At 36.6% G+C, this 21,382-nt stretch overlaps 1 protein-coding gene across 1 annotated transcript in view; it reads right to left on the reverse strand.

The window, feature by feature from the left end:
- The window catches only part of NDST3 (N-deacetylase and N-sulfotransferase 3), a 185,950-nt gene that overhangs the window by 122,921 nt on the left and 41,647 nt on the right, over window positions 1-21,382 (reverse strand).

Raw genomic sequence — 21,382 nt, forward strand, 5'->3', positions numbered from 1 at the left:
TTGAAAGGAAACATTGTTATTTCTCAGATATGCCTTTGGTCTTCAAAATCCAAGACTTTTCAATCTTTAAGTCTTAGATTCCCACAAGGCAGTGATTGTTCTTCAAAAGAGGATATGATGATAAAGTAAATCTCTAATTCGGCCTTTCATTAAAAAACAAACAAACAAACAAACAGCCCTACTTTTGAAGGTAAAACTTTTGGAAACAGAGTTTTAATTATTACATCTTATAAAATATTTACCATGCTACGAATTAAAAAAAAATTTAAGGCTATTTATATTGAGAGAGATAGAGACAGTGTGAGCAGGGGAGGAGCAGAGAGAGAGGGAGAGAAGGAAAATCCCAAGCAGGCTCTGAACTGTCAGGACAGAGCCCGATGTGGGACTCAAACTCATGAAATCATGAGATCATGACCTGAACTGAAACCGAGAATTGGATGCTTAACTGACTGAACCACTCAGGCACCCTCATGCTATTAATTTTTAATGGACTTCTTTTCTTTCTGCTCCTTCTTTTCTTCCTCATTATTTAAATTCCTATTCTTATATTTCTTTTCTCCCTGCCACCCTCCCTACACAGACAACTAGGCAGAAAGTAACACTATAGACTAGATTTGTGAAAGATCTTAGTTAATAACTTCTTTTACACACGAGGAAACTGAGGAGAAATGAGTTGCCCATTTTCACAGGTAAAATTAGTGGTAAATTGTAGACTAAGGATATAGATTGCCTGATTCCATATTAGGTACTCCCTTTCCCACTTTCCATAGTTACAACTGGGTCCACAATAAAATCTTCTTATTTTAGCAGCATAGCTGACACCTGGAAGCCTTGCCCCATCATGTTCAAGGTCTCAGTCTTTATTGGGGAGCTAAATAGATACACCTTTTATTCAGAGATTATCCCTTATCTGTGGACATAAGTGATTCTCCTTATTGTGTAAAAACAGAGGAAGAGGACTTCTGAATCTCTATTTAAATTCGTCTGGCCAATGGTAATTTTCCAAAATTTAGGTATCCAAGTCTTCTTTTTCTATCACTGCTCTGTTTACATGAACAACTTGCTTTGACTGAACAACTGAACCATAAAATATGTGGGTCCTGAGGGCACTCAAAGATAGAAGACACGTTTGTTTGTGGATTTCCACACCTAAGTATAGAAACAAAGGGTTAATGATGGCAATGTCATTAGGGACAGGTTAGATTCTGTCATTGCAAGGCCTGGGCATGGGTTGCGCAGGGAAAGAATTTGGCCAGCTCAGCAGTGACAAAGTGAGTAATGGGACACAGAATCTTATTGTGTAAAGGGGTGGGGAGTGGTGCTGCCTGGATGTAGGGTGTGAGACTTTCTCATTCTGTCCTTATGGAAGGAACATAAGGTATAGAATAGGAAGGTATGGATTTATTTATTTATTTATTTATTTATTTATTCACTTATTTAAAGTTTATTTATATATTTTGAGAGAGAGAGGGCACGAACTGTGAGATCATGACCTGAGCTGAAACCAAGAGTTGGACGCTTAACTGACTGAGCCACCCAGGTGCCCCGGAAGGTATGGATTTAAATGCCAGCTCAGGGACTTATAGTGAAGTCATGTAAGACTTAGGAGTCAGATTCCCTCAGCTGAAATTCTGGATCTGTCTCTATTCAGTATTGGGCATGCTATTAACATTTTTAGACCTCAGACTCATCACATGTAAAGTATGGATAATAATAATTACCTCAAAGCACAGTTGTGAGGGTTACATGCTTTTATGCTCTTGACATAGTGACTGGCATATAATAGGTGGTCAACAATTATTAGTTCCTGCTCCTCTCTTATTGCTGCTGCTACTATCAGTGCTATTAATAAGATTGTTGTTATTATTAGTGATGTTAGACAATTTATATTCTCTGAAATTTTCTCTTCTTTTGTTAGAGTGGAGATAATTATCTAACTCACAAAGTTGTGATGAGGATTCTAAAAGGGATAATATATGTAGGAGTGCTTGATAAGCTTTTTAAAAAAGTGGCCTAAAGTATTAGGTGTTGATATAGTTATCAGCAATTATATATTTTATGTATATCATTATATATTACTAATAATTATGTCATCTATTTGTCTCATTACTTAAAAGTTGTTTTCCTCATTTCTCATTTTATTTGTCTTCAGTCTCCTCTAGGCTTCCCTCTCCCCTTCTTTTTCATTTCTTCTCCCCATTTGAATATTCTAGCTAGCTCTTCTTATTGTTCCTTCCCGTTAGATCTTTTATCCATCTTACTTACTTCATTTTACTCACTTTATTCAATGGTTAAAGTATAGATTTGAAATCCATTTTAAAATAATTTCTTATGTGTTCAATGCTTTAACCTTAAAGTTGGAAGTTTTTTCTTTTTGTCTCTTTGAAAAAGTCCTCAGCTAACCTTGAGCTTTGCTATATGACCCTTGATTGCCTTTTAAAACTAATCTTTACAATACTTGATAAGAAAGCAAACAAACAAACAAACCTAGCTTGTTCTTTGGCCTTTGAAGCTAAATAATGTACCTGTGAACTAACCTCTAAATCAACTAGAATACGTTGATTCAAATTATTGAACTAGCCATGATTATGCAGATTTGAGTTGGCATTTTACACATTTATCTGACATTCTAGAAACAAACACTAAAACACATAAAAGATATACTGAAACAGACAGTAGATACTACCATTATGCCTATATCCGGGGAAGAGGGAAATTTATTTCTAGAGGATATTTTATATACTTAAGATAAGCCATAATATTTCTTATCTCTTATACTGTTGTTTTTAGAAGCCAGATTTGGGGGGGGGGGTATATGAAAACAATGTTATATGTTCATCCACTATTCCATCTTTTCAAAATAGGCTTCTGAAGTGCTAGAAGCTAGAACACCCAGCAATGTTCTTAGATTATATTCTTTTCATTGAACTCTTCATTGCTAGAATGATTTTATTCAGCATTAGTCTATTTAAAACTGAGCTAGTCTATTATTACTATGAACAAAGTATTATAAAAATATAAATGATTTTTTGCTTTATTCTCTATGTGCAACATGTCAAAAATGCTGTGATAATATCTAAAAGTATAATCATGATAAGCCAAATCAGTGTTCTCATATCAAATTCAGAAAACCAAATGCATTTGGGCAGGCAAACCCTCTCATGTGTAGAGTATGTTGGTCACGGAGGAGGTAAAGAATCACAACCACCTGCAGAGGTACCATTCAGTGGTCTCCTCCAATCCAAGAACCCTAGGAACAGATTTCTATTGTCAGAAATAGTCTGATTATTGAAAAATGGTACTTGTATTTTTAACTGTTCCAAAACTTTGTATATAATTAGCAAGGTAATTTACAATTCCAGGCATCAGTAATTACTTTTAAAATAACACATTACTAACCTTACACCTAAAGGAGCTAGAAAAAGAACAGCAAATAAAGCCTATGCCAGCAGAAGAAGGGAAATAACAAAGATTAGAGCAGAAATTAACGATATATAAACAACAACAACAACAACAACAAAACCAGTAGAGCCTTGGTGGCTCTATTGGTTAAGCATCTGGCTTTGGCTAAGGTCATGACCTTGCAGTTTGTGAGTTTGAGCCCCACATTGGGCTCTGCACTGACAAATCTCAGAGCCTGCAGCCTGCTTCAGATTCTGTGTCTCCTTCTCTCTCTCTCTGTCCCTCCCCTGCTCACACTTTGTCTCTCTCTCTCTCTCTCAAAAATGAATAAACTTCAAACAAACAAACAGTAGAACAGATCAACAAAACTAAGACCTGGTTCTTGGAAAGATTTAACAAAATTGATAAACCCCTAGCCAGACTTATCAAAAAGGAAAGAGAAAGGACCCAAACAGATAAAATCACAAATGAAAAAGAGATCACAACGAACACCATAGAAATACAAACAATTATAAGACAATACTATGAAATATTATATGCCAACAAAACTGGGAAATCTGGAAGAAATGGACAAATTCCTAGAAACATACACGCTACCAAGACTGAAACAGGAAGAAATCGAACATTTGACAGACCCATTATCAGCAAAGAAATTGATTCAGTAATCAAAAATCTCCCAACAAATCTGTGCCAAAAGGTTTCCCAGGGGAATTCTACCAGACATTTAAACAAGAGTTAATACCTATTCTCAAACTGTTCAAAAAAATAGAAATGGAAGGAAAGCTTCCAAACTCATTCTATGAGGCCAGCATTACCTTGATTCCAAAACCAGACAAAGACCCCTCTAAAAAGGAGAATTATAGGCCAATATCCCTGATGAACCTGGATGCAAAAATTCTCAAAAAGATACTAGCAAATTGAATCCACTAGTACATTAAAAGAATTATTCACCATGATCAAGTGGGATTTATTCCTGGGCTGCAGGGCTGGCTCAGTATTCACAAATCAATGTGATATACCACATTACTAAAAGAAAGGAGAAGAATAATATGATCTTATCAATAGATGAAGAAAAAGCATTTGACAAAATACAGCATCGTTTCTTGATAAAAATCCTCAAGAAAGTAGGGATAGAAAGAATATACCTCAACATCATAAAGGCCATATGTGAAAAACCCACAGATACTATCTTCCTCAATGGGGAAAAATTGAGAGCTTTTCCTCTGTGGTCAGGAACATGACAGGGATATCCACTCTCACCAGTTTTGTTCAACATAGTACTGGAAGTCCTAGCCACAGCAATCAGACAACAAAAATAAATAAAAGGCATACAAATTGGCAAAAATGAAGTAAAACTCTCACTCTTCACAGATGACATGATATTTTTATGTGGGAAACCCAAAAGAGTTCAACAGAAAACTGCTAGAACTGATACGTGAATTCAGCAAAGTTGCAAGATATAAAATCAATGTACAGATCGGTTGCATTTCTAGACACCAATAATGAAGCAGCAGAAAGAGATATCAAGAAATCGATCCTATTTACAATTGCACCCAAAACTGTCAGATACCAAGGAATAAACCTCACCAAAGAGGTATGCTGAAAACTATCGAAAGCTTAATGAAAGAAATTGAAGAAGATACAAAGAAATAGAAAAGCATGCCATGTTCATGGATTGGAAGAACAAATATCGTTAAAATGTCGATAGTACCCAAAGCAGTCTACACATTCAGTGCAATCCCTATCAAAATAACACCAGCATTCTTCATAGAGCTAGAACAAACAATTCTAAAATTTGTATGGAACCACGAAAGACCCCGAATAGCCGAGGTAATGTTTAAAAGGAAATCCAAAGATGGAGGCATCACAATTCCAGACTTCAAGCTGTATTACAAAGCTGTAATCATCAAACAAAAGGGTACTGGCACAAAACTAGAGACAGAGATCAATGGAACAGAATAGAGAACCCACAAATGGACTCACAAATGTATGGCCAACTAATCTTCAACAAAGCAGGAAAGAATATCCAATGGGAAAGAGTCTTCACAAATGGTATTGGCAAAACGGGACAACAACATGCAGAAGAATGAGCCTGGACCACTTTCTTACACCATACACAAAAATGTATTCAAAATGGATGGAAGACCTAAATGTAAGACAGAAAATCAACAAAATCCTAGAGGAGGAAACAGGCACCAACCTCTTTGACTTTGGTTGCAGCAACTTCTTACTAGACATGCCTCTGGAGGCAAGGGAAACAAAAACAAAAATGAACTATTGGGACCTCATCAAGATAAAAAGCTTCTGCACAGCAAAGGAAACAATCAACAAAACTAAAAGGCAACTTTTAGAATGGGAGAAGATATTTTCAAATCACATATCAGATAAAGGGTTAGTATCCAAAAATCTGTAAAGAAATTACCAAATTCAACACCCAAAAATGACAAGTAATCCAGTGAAGAAAGGGGCAGAAGACCTGAATAGACACTTTTCCAAAGACATCCAGATGGCTAACTGACACATGAAAAGATGGTCAACATCACTCATCATCAGGGAAATAGAAATCAAAATCACACTGAAATACCACCTCACGCTGGTCAGAGTGGCTAAAATTAACAAGGGAGGCAACAACAGATGCTGGTGTGGATGTGGAGAAACAGGAACCCTCTTGCACTGTTGGTGGGAATGCAAACTGGTGCAGCCACTCTGGAAAACAGTATGGAGGGTCCTGAAAAAATTAAAAATAGAACTACTCTATGACCCATCAATTGCACTACTAGGTATTTATCCAGAAGATACAAAAATGATGACTCGGAAGGGCACATGCACCCTAATGCTATCAGCAATAGCCAAATTATGGAAGGAGCCCAAATGTCCCTTGACTGATGAATGGATAAAAAGGATGTGGTGTGTATGTACACACACACACACACACACACACACACACACACACAGTGGAATTTTATTTGGCTCAAAAAGAATGAGATCTTACCGTTTGCAACATTGTGGATGAAAATAGAGGGTATTATACTAAGTGAAATAGGTCAGGGAAAGACAAATATATGATATTCACTCATATGTGGAATTTAAGAAACAAAACAGATGAACATAGAGGAAGGGAAGGAAAAATAAGATAAAAAGAGAGAGGGAGGCAAACCATGAAAGACTCTCAAATACAGAGAACAAACTCAGGGTGGCTGGAGAAGCGGTGGGTGGAGGGATGGGCTAAATGGGAGATGGGCGTTAAGGAGGGCACTTGTTGGGATGAGCACTGGGTGTTACATGAAAGTGATGAGTCACTAAATTCTACTCCTGAAACCAATACTACGCTGTATGTTAAGTAACTTGAATTTAAATAAATAAAAAATAAGTAAAATAACACATTACTTTTTCTAGTTAAAAAAATTAAAATCACTAATAAATCCACCTTTTAAGGCAAATTAATATTATGATGAATTCTTTCCTAATTTTACCAATAACTACATGTACCTAAGTATAGACAGATATATAGATATATAGGTAAGTGAGATTAGAGCCATGAGGCAAAAATTAGAACTGTACCTATTATTACTAAAAATACAGAGTTTTTAATTTTGCTTTTGTCATCTAATAGTACATTCTGAGCTTTCTCTGGTCACATTAACTTCCCAAAACCAAATTTGTTAATGGGTGCAGAATACTGCATCAGATTGGTACCTTATAATGTATTTAACCATTTCATCTTACTGTTGTATGTTTTGGTTGTTTATATTTTTTGTCTAATATAAATACTGCTCTGTGTACCAATACATATTTATATACCAATGAAGTAGCCATTTCTGCAGGAGATAAGAAGATAAGAATAATTATGTTTATTCTTTGGCAAACAAAACAACTTTCCAGCAAATTTGAAGATGTTCATGAAAGTATTAAAAGAGAACATAATATTCAGTTAAAATTACAAGAGAATTGCACAATGAATATAGTTTAAATTGAAAATTTGACTATTTTCAAAATGATTCAAATCTTGAATCTATATGCTACCCCACTAACTTAGTTTTTTGAGGCTTCATTCTACAAAGCCAAAAACACGTGCAGGCATTAAAAGATCTCGTTGAAGGCCAAGAAGATCTAATTTAAAGAAATTGAGCTCTGAGAACTAAGCAAAATGGGAGCTTTTATATATCTTTGGATTTTCTCCAACTTCCCTTAACAGAATGAATATATCAATTAAAGTAAATCAATGAGACGAAGTTTAAAAATAGCTGCAAAAACGTTTTATATGGAGATTCATGTTAGTATTCATTACAACGTGACATTCTTTGAGGGAACATTTGCTAATTTTGTGTTTCTTATCTGTGCTTCACAGATAATATTTTGACCCGTTTCCTCTTTTATAAGGTAACTGAAGGAGTGGGTGAGCCAAATTAAAACTGGGGAAGAAATTTAAGTGCTGAGTGTGGTTTTTTAGCAGCAGGCACAGATAGTGTTTCAGCACAGAATTTTTATAGTTAACATTTTCCTAATCAAACATTTCCTAAATATAAATATATACAATGTATCTGTATCTCATAAAGTAAATGAGAACAATTGGGCAGCTAATTGCAAGATCTTGTATCTATCTATGTATCTATCTACACACAAACATGCACACTCAGGCATCACAGGTATATAATGTAAAAGATCATTATTCCCATTTCAGACACAATAGACATGATTTACATAAAGTGACTTTCCCCTAGTCACAATTAAGTGTTGAAGAAGTGATTCAAACAAGGATTTGGATTGCAAAGCTCACTGCTTCTGTTGTCCACAGAACAAGGATACTAACATTGAACACTCTTACCACTGGCATACAGAGCCACTGGTGACAAAATCCACTAGAAGGAAATAAGGGATGGGTTTTTGTATCACTTTAGCCAACTAATTGTCACTCTTAGTTTCCAAATCCTAAAGGTATGAGGGGGATGGGAAGACTAGATTGGTCAGTGAATACCCAGCCAAACCAGGAATGTTTATCTACTGGCATGCATATTAAAGAACAGTCACTCAGTGCACCCTGTGTGGAGCTGGACAGTGGGATGCTGAAGGGCTTTAACGCCATAGCTGGCACCTTGGTCTCCTTACCAGGTATAGAACTAGAAAGGCTGTCTATAGAAGACCTGTTCCCAGACCAGAAAAACACTGAAATTTGCTGAAAACAGTTAGTTAGGCATAATATTAGAGTGAAGGCATCTTGCACAATTAGAGGGAAGACCGCTTTAGAGGAAAACAATGAGCAATAAAGGCAGGGCCAACTACATTACTTGACCTGCCTATGAAGGGACGTTGAGGTTGGAAATCAGAAGGAGATGCAGGCATGTTGGGTAGGCCAGTGGAGTACATAAGATTTGGCCACTTGTAACAGTATTTAAACTCTCTTGACAAGGAACCGGTAGACCTAGAGCTGTACTACCTGACAGTAACATTCCTTTTTTTTTTTTTTTTTTTGTTTTGTTTTGTTTTGTTTTGTTTTTTTTATATATATGAAATTTATTGACAAATTGGTTTCCATACAACACCCAGTGCTCATCCCAAAAGGTGCCCTCCTCAATACCCATCACCCACCCTCCCCTCCCTCCCACCCCCCATCAACCCTCAGTTTGTTCTCAGTTTTTAACAGTCTCTTATGCTTTGGTTCTCTCCCACTCTAATGTCCTTTTTTTTTTTTTTTTTTTTTTTTCCTTCCCCTCCCCCATGGGTTCCTGTTAAGTTTCTCAGGATCCACATAAGAGTGAAACCATATGGTATCTGTCTTTCTCTGTATGGCTTATTTCACTTAGCATTACACTCTCCAGTTCCATCCACGTTGCTACAAAGGGCCATATTTCATTTTTTCTCATTGCCACATAGTATTCCATTGTGTATATAAACCACAATTTCTTTATCCATTCATCAGTTGATGGACATTTAGGCTCTTTCCATAATTTGGCTATTGTTGAGAGTGCTGCTATGAACATTGGGGTACAAGTGCCCCTATGCATCAGTACTCCTGTATCCCTTGGATAAATTCCTAGCAGTGCTATTGCTGGGTCATAGGGTAGGTCTATTTTTAATTTTCTGAGGAACCTCCACACTGCTTTCCAGAGCGGCTGCACCAATTTGCATTCCCACCAACAGTGCAAGAGGGTTCCCGTTTCTCCACATCCTCTCCAGCATCTATAGTCTCCTGATTTGTTCATTTTGGCCACTCTGACTGGCGTGAGGTGATACCTGAGTGTGGTTTTGATTTGTATTTCCCTGATAAGGAGCGACGCTGAACATCTTTTCATGTGCCTGTTGGCCATCTGGATGTCTTCTTTAGAGAAGTGTCTATTCATGTTTTCTGCCCATTTCTTCGACAGTAACATTCCTAATGGTAAATCAATCATTCAGTGTTTAGTTGACTATTTTCTAAATTTGAAGTCTACACACAAAAAGGGGGAAACTATATCCTGCTAACTTAAAATATAAATACCAAAGGTGGGAGTGTGTTTTCTACATTTTACATGAGCCTCATCACATTTGGGAAAATGGATACGGAACTTTCAGCTGGGAATTTGCTAATTATAGTCAGGTGTTTTAAAGATTATCCTGCTTATTACTGACATTACATTAAGTCATGGCCACCATATGCTGAATGTTTAGACCTTGAGTGTGGCCTCACGAACATGGGCATGATTAATGAACAGCAAGTTTGGAATCAGAATGCGGTAGGAGTCTGACCCTGCCATTTGACTACTGCACAAGTCTGGACAAGTTTTTGAACCTCTCAGATCAGTTTCCTTCTCTGGGAAATAGTGACAACAATATACTGCTCAGGGGTTAGGTATAAAGATCACATGGGAAAATGGATATACGGCCCTAAAACCTTTCCTAGCACATGGAGGTGGAGTTTTAGCTCTGTGGATGGAATCATTTCTCCCTTCCTCTGAACCTTCTCCTAAATCAGGCATATGCCTAAAATTTTAAATGGTAGTTTCAAATTGGACCTTAGTACTTTCAGGGATGTCTAATCAGCACTGAGGATTTTAAGCAAAAGAGGAAGATGATGCAAGTAGCTATATCACAGTAACTTTTACAAGGCTTTGTATTCCTTTCTGAGTGAATTCTTCATTCTCCCACTCAATGTTCAGGTATTTTATTGTTTGTATTGCCGGAACAGATTAAGGACAAAGGTTTGTGTGAAAGTCAAGGAGAAAATAGTTACATAGTAATCTTAAATTATTTCTGTTACATACTTACAGAGCATACATTATACATAACCTCTAAATTATACAGATGAGAGATGGTTTTGCTAGAACATTTGTTGACACAAAAGTGGCAAATAATGATATGTGAGTGGGAAAATAAAGAACGATTAAGTATGTGCTATTCTCACTAAGTGTTCACTTGAGATTGTTATGCATATTCTATTCAGTTTATGGTTGATATACTAAAGTAGTCAAAATATTAATGTACTTAAAAAAGGAAATAAACATAAAAAGTAGTTCAGTTTAGGGGCACCTGGGTGGCTCAGTCGGTTAAGCGCCCAACTTCAGCTCAGGTCACAATCTCATGGTTTGTGAGTTTGAGTCTGGCCTCGGGCTCTTTGCTGACAGCTCGGAGCCTGGAACCTGCTTCAGATTCTGGGTCTCCCTCTCTGTGCCCCACCCCTGCTCAAACTCTGCCTCTCTCTCCCTCTCTCAAAAACAAACATTAAAATTTTTTTTTTAAAAAGTAGTTCAGTTTCTTACAATATGGTATCTTTAGGAAAATGTAAGCTATATCTCACACATTCAGTTATAGAGAAAAAGGTTTTTATGAGTTGTAAAAAACATAATTGTGATGCCTTAATAATTTAAAATACTTGCTTTTAGCAGCAAAGCAGAAAAGGAAGCATAGCTCTAGGATGCCATATGAGGGGACTGAGGCATGTCAACCCACTTACTATTATTTCATAGTAAATTAGATTTCCACTAATTGTTGCAGAGGTATGTTGGAAATCCCTTAAGTACCATATTTGCTTTTCTTTTTTTTTTTAATTAAATTTTTTAAAATTTTAATGCCAGTATAATTAACATATAGTGTTATATTAGTTTCAGGTGTACAATATAGTGACTCAACACTTCTGTACATTACTCAGTGCTCATCATGATAAGTGCACTCTTTGATCCCCAACACCTATGTCACCCCCCCCCCCCAACAACCTCCCCTCTGGTAACCATCACTTTGTTCTCTATAGTTAAGAGTCTGTTTCTTGAATTCTCTCTCTCTTTTTCCTTTGCTTGTTTTGTTTCTTAAATTCCACATGTGAGTAAGATCATATGGCATTTGTCGTCTTTCTCTGACTGACTTATTTCACTTAGCATAATACTCTCTAGCTACATCCATGTCATTGAAAATGGCAAGATTTCATTCTTATATTTTGCTGAGTAATATTCCATTTACATATATACCACCTCATTTTTAATTTTTTTAAGTTTATTTATTTATTTTTGGCAGAGAGACAGAGCAAGTGGGGGAGGGGCAGAGAGAGAAGGAGAGAGAGAATCCCAAGCAGGCTCCACATTGTCAGCACAGAGCCCAATGTGGGTCTCAAAATCGCAAAATGTGAGATCATGACCTGCAATGAAACCAAGAGTCACTTAGCCTACTAAGCCACCCAAGTGCCCCTATACCACCTCATTTTTTTTAAATATGAAATTTATTGTCAAATTGGTTTCCATACAACACCCAGTGCTCATCCCAACAGGTGCCCTCCTCAATACCTATCACCCACCCTCCTCTTCCTCTCACCCCCCATCAACGCTCAGTTTATTCTCAGTTTTTAAGGGTCTCTTATGTTTTGGCTGCCTCTCTCTCTAACCTTTTTTTTTTCCTTCCCCTCCCTCATGGTCTTCTGTTAAGTTTCTCAGGATCCACATAAGAGTGAAAACATATGGTATCTGTCTTTCTCTGACTGACTTATTTCACTTAGCATTACACGCTCCAGTTCCATCCACGTTGCTACAAAAGGCCATATTTCATTCTTTCTCATTGCCAAGTAGTATTCCATTGTGTATATATACCACAATTTCTTTATCCATTCATCAGTTGATGGACATTTAGGCTCTTTCCATAATTTGGCTATTGTTGAAAGTGCTGCTATAAACATTGGGGTGCAAGTGCCCCCATGCATCAGCCCTCCTGTATCCCTTGGGTAAATTCCTAGCAGTGCTATTGCTGGGCCATAGGGTAGATCTATTTAATTTTTTGAGGAACCTCCACACTGTTTTCCAGAGCGGCTGCACCAGTTTGCATTCCCACCAACAGTGCAAGAGGGTTCCTGTTTCTCCACATCCTTGCCAGCATCTATAGTCTCCTGATTTGTTCATCTTAGCCACTCCGACTGGCGTGAGGTATACCACCTCATTTTTATCTATTCATCAGTCAGTGGACATTTGGGCTGTTTCCACAATTTGGCTATTGTGGATACAATTGTAGATAATGCTCCTGCTGTAAACACTGGGGCCACGTGTATCCCTTTGAATTAGTATTTTTGTATTCTTTTAGTAGTATAATTGCTGGATCATAGGATAGTTCCATTTTAACTTTTTAAGGAACCTGCACACTGTTTTCCAGAGTGGCTACACTAGTTTGCATTTCCACTAACAGTGCAAGAGGGTTCCCCTTTCTCCACATCCTCACCAACACCCGTTGTTTCTTGTGTTGTTGATTTTAGCGATTCTGAGAGGTGTGAGGTGATATTTTATTGTAGTTTTGTTTTGCATTTCCCTAATGATAAGTGATGTTGAAGATCTTTTCATGTTTGTTGGCTATATGTACGTCATCTTTGGAAATGTCTGTTCATGTCTTCTCCCCATTTTTAATTGGATTATTTGTTTTTTGGGTGTTGAGTTGTATCAGTTCTTTATATATTTTGAATACTAACCCTTTATCATTAATGTCATTTGCAAATATCTTCTATCATTCCAAAAGTTGCCTTTTAGTTTTGTTGATTATTTCTTTCACTGTGCAGAAGCTTTTTGTTTTGATGTAGTCCCAATAGTTTATTTTTGTGTTTTTTTTGCTTGCCTCAGGATACATGTCTAGAAAGAAGTTGCTAAGGCCAAAATCAAAGAAGTTACTGCTTCTGTTCTCTTCTAGGATTTTTGATGGTTTTCTGTCTTACATTTAGGTCTTCCATCCATTTTGAATACATTTTTGTGTACGGTGTAAGAAAGTGGTCCAGGCTCATTCTTCTGCATGTTGTTGTCCCATTTTGCCAATACCATTTGTGAAGACTCTTTCCCATTGGATATTCTTTCCTGCTTTGTTGAAGATTAGTTGGCCATACATTTGTGAGTCCATTTGTGGGTTCTCTATTCTGTTCCATTGATCTCTGTCTCTAGTTTTGTGCCAGTACCCTTTTGTTTGATGATTACAGCTTTGTAATACAGCTTGAAGTCTGGAATTGTGATGCCTCCATCTTTGGATTTCCTTTTAAACATTACCTCGGCTATTCGGGGTCTTTCGTGGTTCCATACAAATTTTAGAATTGTTTGTTCTAGCTCTATGAAGAATGCTGGTGTTACTTTGATAGGGATTGCACTGAATGTGTAGACTGCTTTGGGTACTATCGACATTTTAACGATATTTGTTCTTCCAATCCATGAACATGGCATGCTTTTCTATTTCTTTGTATCTTCTTCAATTTCTTTCATTAAGCTTTCGATAGTTTTCAGCATACCTCTTTGGTGAGGTTTATTCCTTGGTATCTGACAGTTTTGGGTGCAATTGTAAATAGGATCGATTTCTTGATATCTCTTTCTGCTGCTTCATTATTGGTGTCTAGAAATGCAACCGATCTGTACATTGATTTTATATCTTGCAACTTTGCTGAATTCACGTATCAGTTCTAGCAGTTTTCTGTTGGACTCTTTTGGGTTTTCCACATAAAATATCACGTCATCTGTGAAGAGTGAGAGTTTTACTTCATTTTTGCCAATTTGTATGCCTTTTATTTATTTTTGTTGTCTGATTGCTGTGGCTAGTACTTCCAGTATTATGTTAAACAACACTGATGAGAGTGGACATCCCTGTAATGTTCCTCACCTTAGGGGGAAAGCTTTCAGTTTCCCCCCATTGAGTATGATGTTATTTGTGAGTTTTTCATATATGGCCTTTATTATGTTGAGGTATATTTCCTCTAAACCTTCTTTAATGAGGGCTTTTATCATGAATATATGTTGTACTTTGTTAAATTCTTTTTCTGTGTCTATTATCCCATGTTTTATTCTTTTTCTTTTTTTTAAAGTTTGTTTATATTTGAAAGAGAGGGTACGGGGCGGGGAGAGATAGAGAGAGAGTGAGAGAGAGAGAATCCCAGGCAGGCTCTGCACCATCCATGTAGGACCTGATGTGGGGCTCAAACCCACAAACTGCGAGATCATGACCTGAGCCAAAACCAAGAGTTGGACACTTAAATGAGTAAGCCATCCAGGTGCTCCTATACTTTCTCTTATTGATGTATCACATTGATTGATTTGCAAATATTGAACTACCCTTGTATTCCAGGAATAAATCTCACTTGATCATGGTGAATGATTTTTTTAATGTATTGTTGGATTCGGTGTGCTAGTATTTTGAGGACTTTTGCATCTATGTTCATCAGAGATATTGGTCTGTAGTTCTCCTTTGGAGTGTTTTCTTTATCTGGTTTTGATATCAGGGTGATACTTGCCTCATAGAATGAATGTGGAAGTGTTCTCTCTTCTATTCTTTTGGAATAGTTTGAGTATAATAGGTATTAATTCTTCTTTAATGTCTGGTAGAATTAGCCTGTTAATTCTAGGACTTCTCCTGGACTTTTGCCTGTTGGGAGTTTTTGATTACTGATTCAATTTTCTTGCTGGCAATTGGTCTGTTAAAATTTTCTATTTCTTCCTGTTTCAGTTTTGGCAGGTTATATATTTCCAGGAATTTATCCATCTTCCAGGTCATCTAATTTGTTGGCATATAGTTCTTCATAATATTTTCTTAGAATTTTATGTCTGTGGTGTTGTATGTTATTTCTCCTCTTTCACTGGTGATTTTGTTTACTTGAAACTTTTTTTTTTTTTTTCTGGTTGAGAATGGCTAGAAGTTTATCAATTTTGTTGTTTGTTTTCAAAGAACCAGCTCCTGGTTTCATTGTGTTCTGTTGTTGGTTTTTTTGTTTTTGTTTTTGTTTTTGTTTTTAGTTTCTATATCATTTATTTCTGTTCTAATCTTATTATTTCCCTCCTTTTTCTGGATTTGGGTTTTGTTTGTTGTTATACTTTCTAGCTCTTTTAGGTGCAAGGTTAGGTTGTTTACTAGAGATTTTCTTGCTTCTGGAGCTAGGCCTATATTGCTATAAACTTCACTCTTAGAACCACTTTGCAGCATCTCAAAGGTTTTGGAACGTTGTGTTTTCATTTTCATTTGTTTCCATGTACTTTTTGATTTCTTCTTTGATTTCTTCACTGAACCATTCTTCTTTTTTTTTTTTTTAATGTTTATTTGTTTTTGAGAGACAGACAGATAGAGTGTGAGTGGAGGAGGGGCAGAGAGAGAGGGAGACACAGAACCAGAGCAGGCTCCAGGCTCTGAGCTGTCAGCAGAGCCCAACATGGGCTCAAAATCACAAACCGTGAGATCATGATTTGAGCCGAAGTCGGATGCTTAATTGACTGAGCCACCCAGGTGCCCCGTATCTGTTCATTGTTTGATAGCATGTTATTTAACCTCCATGGATCTGTGGTCTTTTCAGAATTGTTTATGTGGTTGATTTCTAATTTCATAGTGTTGTGGGCAGAAAAGATGCATGGTATGACTTTGATCTTTTTGAATTTTTGAGGCTTGCTTGGTAGCCTAATATGTGATCTATTCTAGGGAATATTCTGTGTGTACTTGAAAAGAATGTGAATTCTGCTGTTTTAGGATGGATTATTGTGAGTATATCTGTTAAATCCATCTGTTCCCATTTACCATTCAAAGCCACTGTTTCCTTGTTGATTTTCTTTTTAGATGATCTGTCCATTGATATAAGTGGGGTGTTAAAGTCCCCATAGCATTATTATATTGCTATGGATTAGGTCCTTTATATTTGTTATTCACTGTTTTATGATTTGGGTGCCCTTTGTTGGGTCCATATATATTCACAATTGTTACATCTTCTTGTTGGATTGGCCCCCTTATTCTTAAATAGTGTCCTTCTTTGTCTCTTTTTACAGAGTTTGTTTTTAAGTATATTTTGTGTCATATAAGTACAGCCACACCAGCTTTCTTTTGACATCCAATTGCATGATAAATGTTTCTTAATGCCCTCACTTGCAATCTGCCAGTGTCTTTAGGTCTGAAATGAGTCTCTTTTTGGCTGCATATGGATGGGTCTTGTTTTTGTGTGTTTTTTTTTTTTTTTTTTTTTTTTTTTATCCACTCTGTCACTTTATTCTTTTGATTAGAGCATTTAGTCCATTTACATTCAAAGTAATTACTGATACTTATTTATTGCCATTTGTTACTTGTTTTGTGGTTCTTTTTCACATTCTTTCATTGGTTTTCTGGTTGTCTTTAGTGACTTTAGTGATATATATTTGGATTTCTTACTCTTTATTTTTTGCATATCTATTACTGTTTTTTGATTTGTGGTTACCAGTCTATATTAAGCTGATGGTTTATTAATTTTGAACTTATTCTTTACTCCTTTCCCTCCATGTTTCAGATATTTGGTATCATATTTATATCCTTTTATATTGTGCTTTTCTTGACTGATTTTTACAGATATGTGTATTTTTTTTGTTTTTGTTTTTGTGCTTCCTGCTTTCCTTTGGTTTATTTTGTTCTTTGGAGAACTCATTACTATTACTATTGGAATTTATTTATTTATAACTATTCATTTAGCTCTACTCCACTGGTATAATTCATTTAGCATTCCAAGAAAGTAGATATAACCTGTGTCTTTACAATACTTGATCTTGAGTGTCCAAAGAAGTGCTTGGCACATAGTGGACTCCCAATAGCCACTTATTGAAAAATGAAAGAATAAATGAATGAATGGTAATGCCACAATAATTTCCAACCAGAAGAGAAGACTTAAAAATTACGTACAACAAGTAAAGAGTAAACAGAGATGATGGCTTCCATGGAGAGGACATACTAAGGGTGCTCCATTACAAGACACACTTTTATAATCATGTTGCACAAACTGTATGGATCATCAACCTTGGATGGGAGCTCTTGCTTCAATGCTGGATAAATGGAGCCCAGAGAAACCTCTGTGTGCTTCAGGCAAAGACACCAAATTTGGTCCAATGAAGAGCCTCCTAGTGTGGCTTTAAATCAGATCATGGATCCTTTTTGGAATGGACTGAAATGCTTTATATATATATATATATATATATATATATATATTTTTTTTTTTTTTTTTTTTTTTTTTTTTTTTTTTTTTTTTGATGAAAGCTGGGGTAAAGGAATAAGTGTATACTTTGACTAGCAACCTTAGTCTGCTGGAGCCTAACTGTAAATGCAGAAATAAGAAAGATGCCTATGAAATCAGAATAGCTACCAGGAAGCAAGTATGAAAGCTACTGAACTTTAAGAAAAGCTTTCATGCTTTCACTTGAAATCACTTTATTTTACATATAGGTCTACAAGCTTTGTGATCTGGTTTCCAAAAATACAGCAGGTTAGTTAAGTTAGCCTACAGAAACGGACTATGAGAAGAGATGCTGAAGAACTTAATGGAAGAGTTAGGCAGAAAAAATATACATCAACACAAAAACTAAATATATATACATATTAGGGTGGAGGCAATGGCCCCGTCTACCTCCATAGCCTCAGAAGCTTCACTGCACTATAATCCAATCACAGATGATCAGTAACAATGAACATGAAAAAGCTGAAAAATTAAAAGTGTGCCACTGAGTTAACTAATACACCTTCACTGCATACCTACTATGTGTCAGGTCCTTTGTTAGTTGCTGGGATAATCAAATTAGACCCATCACTCAATGACAGATTATTTTGAGAAGAAAATGAGATATCTGACACAAGTTTTTTATTCTCTAAAGTGGTAAACAGTGTGTAAAAATATTAATATAGTCTAAAATGAATTTTCTGGAAGATGGTTTATACTTTCAAGTCAAATGCCATTCTGAATAACTTATGGAGGAGTCAAACAATTTTAGGCATCAGCTCACTCTTCTCACACAGGTCCAGCCCAAAGACCTTCTTATTGTTAGGGAAACACTCCAGAATTGTTCTTGCTTCTGGGCCTTTGCTCTTAGTGTTATGTCTCTCTTGCCCAGATCATTACATTTTTTTTTTTAAATTTTTTTTTTCAACGTTTATTTATTTTTTGGGACAGAGAGAGACAGAGCATGAACGGGGGAGGGGCAGAGAGAGAGGGAGACACAGAATCGGAAACAGGCTCCAGGCTCTGAGCCATCAGCCCAGAGCCCGACGCGGGGCTCGAACTCACGGACCGCGAGATCGTGACCTGGCTGAAGTCGGACGCTTAACCGACTGCGCCACCCAGGCGCCCCCAGATCATTACATTTTAAATTTGCATTTCTTTTATGTCTCTGCTCAAATACTACCTTATCAGAGAGCCTTTCCTAGACCATCCTTATAAACTTGGCAACAATTCACCTCCACCTCCTGAAGCCCAGATTTTCCTGTCTTTGCCCTATGTTATTTTCTCTACAGCATCTGTCAGTACCTAATATGCTATACTGCATACTTGTTTATTGTTGTCTACTCGCACTGAATATAAAAAATATGAGAGCAGGGACTTAGCCTGCTTTATTCACTGAAGTTTTCCCAGTGTCTAGCATGTGGTAGGCACTCATAAAATTTGTTGAATGGCCAAATGAATGAATGGATGCTTCTCTTTAATTTTGTTTGAAATGTTTATTTATTTTGGAGAGAGAGAGCTCAAGCAGGGGAGGGGCGGGGCCAGGGGGGACAGAGGAGCTGAAGTGGGCTCTGTGCTGACAACAGAGAGCCCAATGTGGGGCTTGAAGTCTGACGCTTAACTGACTGAGCCACCTATGAGCCCCAAATGAATGGATTCTTCTAAATTGGAATTTCAGGTAGTTGAGCCTGAAGCTGAAGTACAGTACCAAAGAAGTAACTAAAATTAAGAAAAAATGATTTCTTTAGACCAGTCAGGCTTCTCTGGAACAGCAGTAAAAACAAAAAGGACAGTGACTCTAAACATGGGAAGAGAGAAAAGGCCAGCTGACTTACAGAGACCAGAAATAGAAATGGCCTAACATCTGACAAAGACTTCAAGTCAAGTTAAGCTACCAGAATAATTTACTGTGACTTTCTGACAATAGTCTAATTGGAAGGCTATTAAAAAAGATAATAATGTGGTTTCTGGAGGAAAGGTTCCTGGGCTTGAATCCCAGGTCCAAGGACACTAAGTGACTTTTCACTTTGGCAAATGCCTTTCCTGAGCCTCAGTTCCCTTATTCTAAAAAAAAAAAATGGGTGACAATTCCTACCTCATAGGGTTATAAGTTCTGGATGATGTAGTCTGTGTAAAGTTTAGTGCCTAGAACATGATAATCACAATAATATTTTAATGCCTTATCCTAATTCTGTTTTAGTTTTTTTTTTTAATTTATTTATTTTTGAGGGGGCATAGAGGCAGAGAGAGAGGGAGACAGAGTATCTGAACTGGGCTCTGCACTGACAGCAGTGAGCCTGATGAGGGGCTCAAACTCATGAACCATGAGATCATAACCTAAGCTGAAGTTGGATGCTTGACTGATTGAGCCACCCAGGCACCCCTGCCTTATCCTAATTCTAAAAAGTATGCATAACATTAAAAGTGATGAACAGTGGATATAAGTGGTTTCAAAAAAGGCAAAAATGATAGAAATATAAAATGGAGTCAACTGTAGTACAAATATAAAAAATGAACAGTTAATACTTTAGGCACTGATATGAGGTCTGTGTTGGCTGTAGTGAAGTGGACATGGTGGGGAAAGCATATACTACAACTGGAAAAGAGGAAGCACCCTAGGAGTTTTTTTCATGGAGATGGTCCTCTATTCCCTCAGGGGTTGAAAGAAGAGGTATTTGGCAACCAGAACCTGACTAGAGAATCCTCTTCTTGGGATCAAGCTAAGAATACATAATCAATTATGATAATCACAAAGTAGAATCACAGAATGTTAGAGGTGGAAGATATTTTAGAGATTGCCAAACCTGGTATTTCTCAAATTGTTGCATTGAAGCATCTGTCTTTGAACAGGAGGATAAACATATTACTGCCTATCCCTCATATTCCTGACACTTTGCTCTATACATTGACATGGTTCCTACAAAGAACATGATGCCTTTGGATCTATGCTTAATTGAAAAATCCTGGGAAATTTTTCAATAACTTACCTTGATTTTAACAGAATATTTTTAATTGTTCAGTTAAGTTATAAAAGCAACCAAAGCAAAACAAGAAAAATCATTTTTGTCAAATTTGCAAAAGATAATTCTACTCATGTATATTATTTTAATTTCATCTCTTCATAGCTGATCTAATCATACCTCTAGTAAAACTCTTATACCTCATAAAATCTCTAGAATTTTGGCCTGCAATTATTCTCTACTAAAGATGTCTCTTTTACTATGGAGCCAGGTCACGAGACATTTGAAAAGTATGCCTGACTAATTTACCTGAAGAGAAGTATTTCCTTCCTTTCCTGATATTTTTTTCCTTCTGAATGGAAAAAGTTATGAAAACATACAGGTTTTAAATAAATAATAAGATCAGAATCAGTCAGAAATAGCGCTTGCAGATTTCAACATCATGTTTTATAATATTTATTTGTTAATGAAATAAATAGTAGCTTGTTTGTATTGCTCTCCCAGCTTACATGATTTCAACCTTCTTTTGAAACTAGAAAGTTCATTTGTCTATTTTAATTAATTAAAGGTCAAAGAACCCAGAGCCAATTAATGCAGAGTTAAAAAGCCCATGACTCATGAC

Source organism: Lynx canadensis, chromosome B1, assembly GCF_007474595.2.
Source record: "Lynx canadensis isolate LIC74 chromosome B1, mLynCan4.pri.v2, whole genome shotgun sequence".
In the NCBI taxonomy this organism is placed as follows: domain Eukaryota; kingdom Metazoa; phylum Chordata; class Mammalia; order Carnivora; family Felidae; genus Lynx; species Lynx canadensis.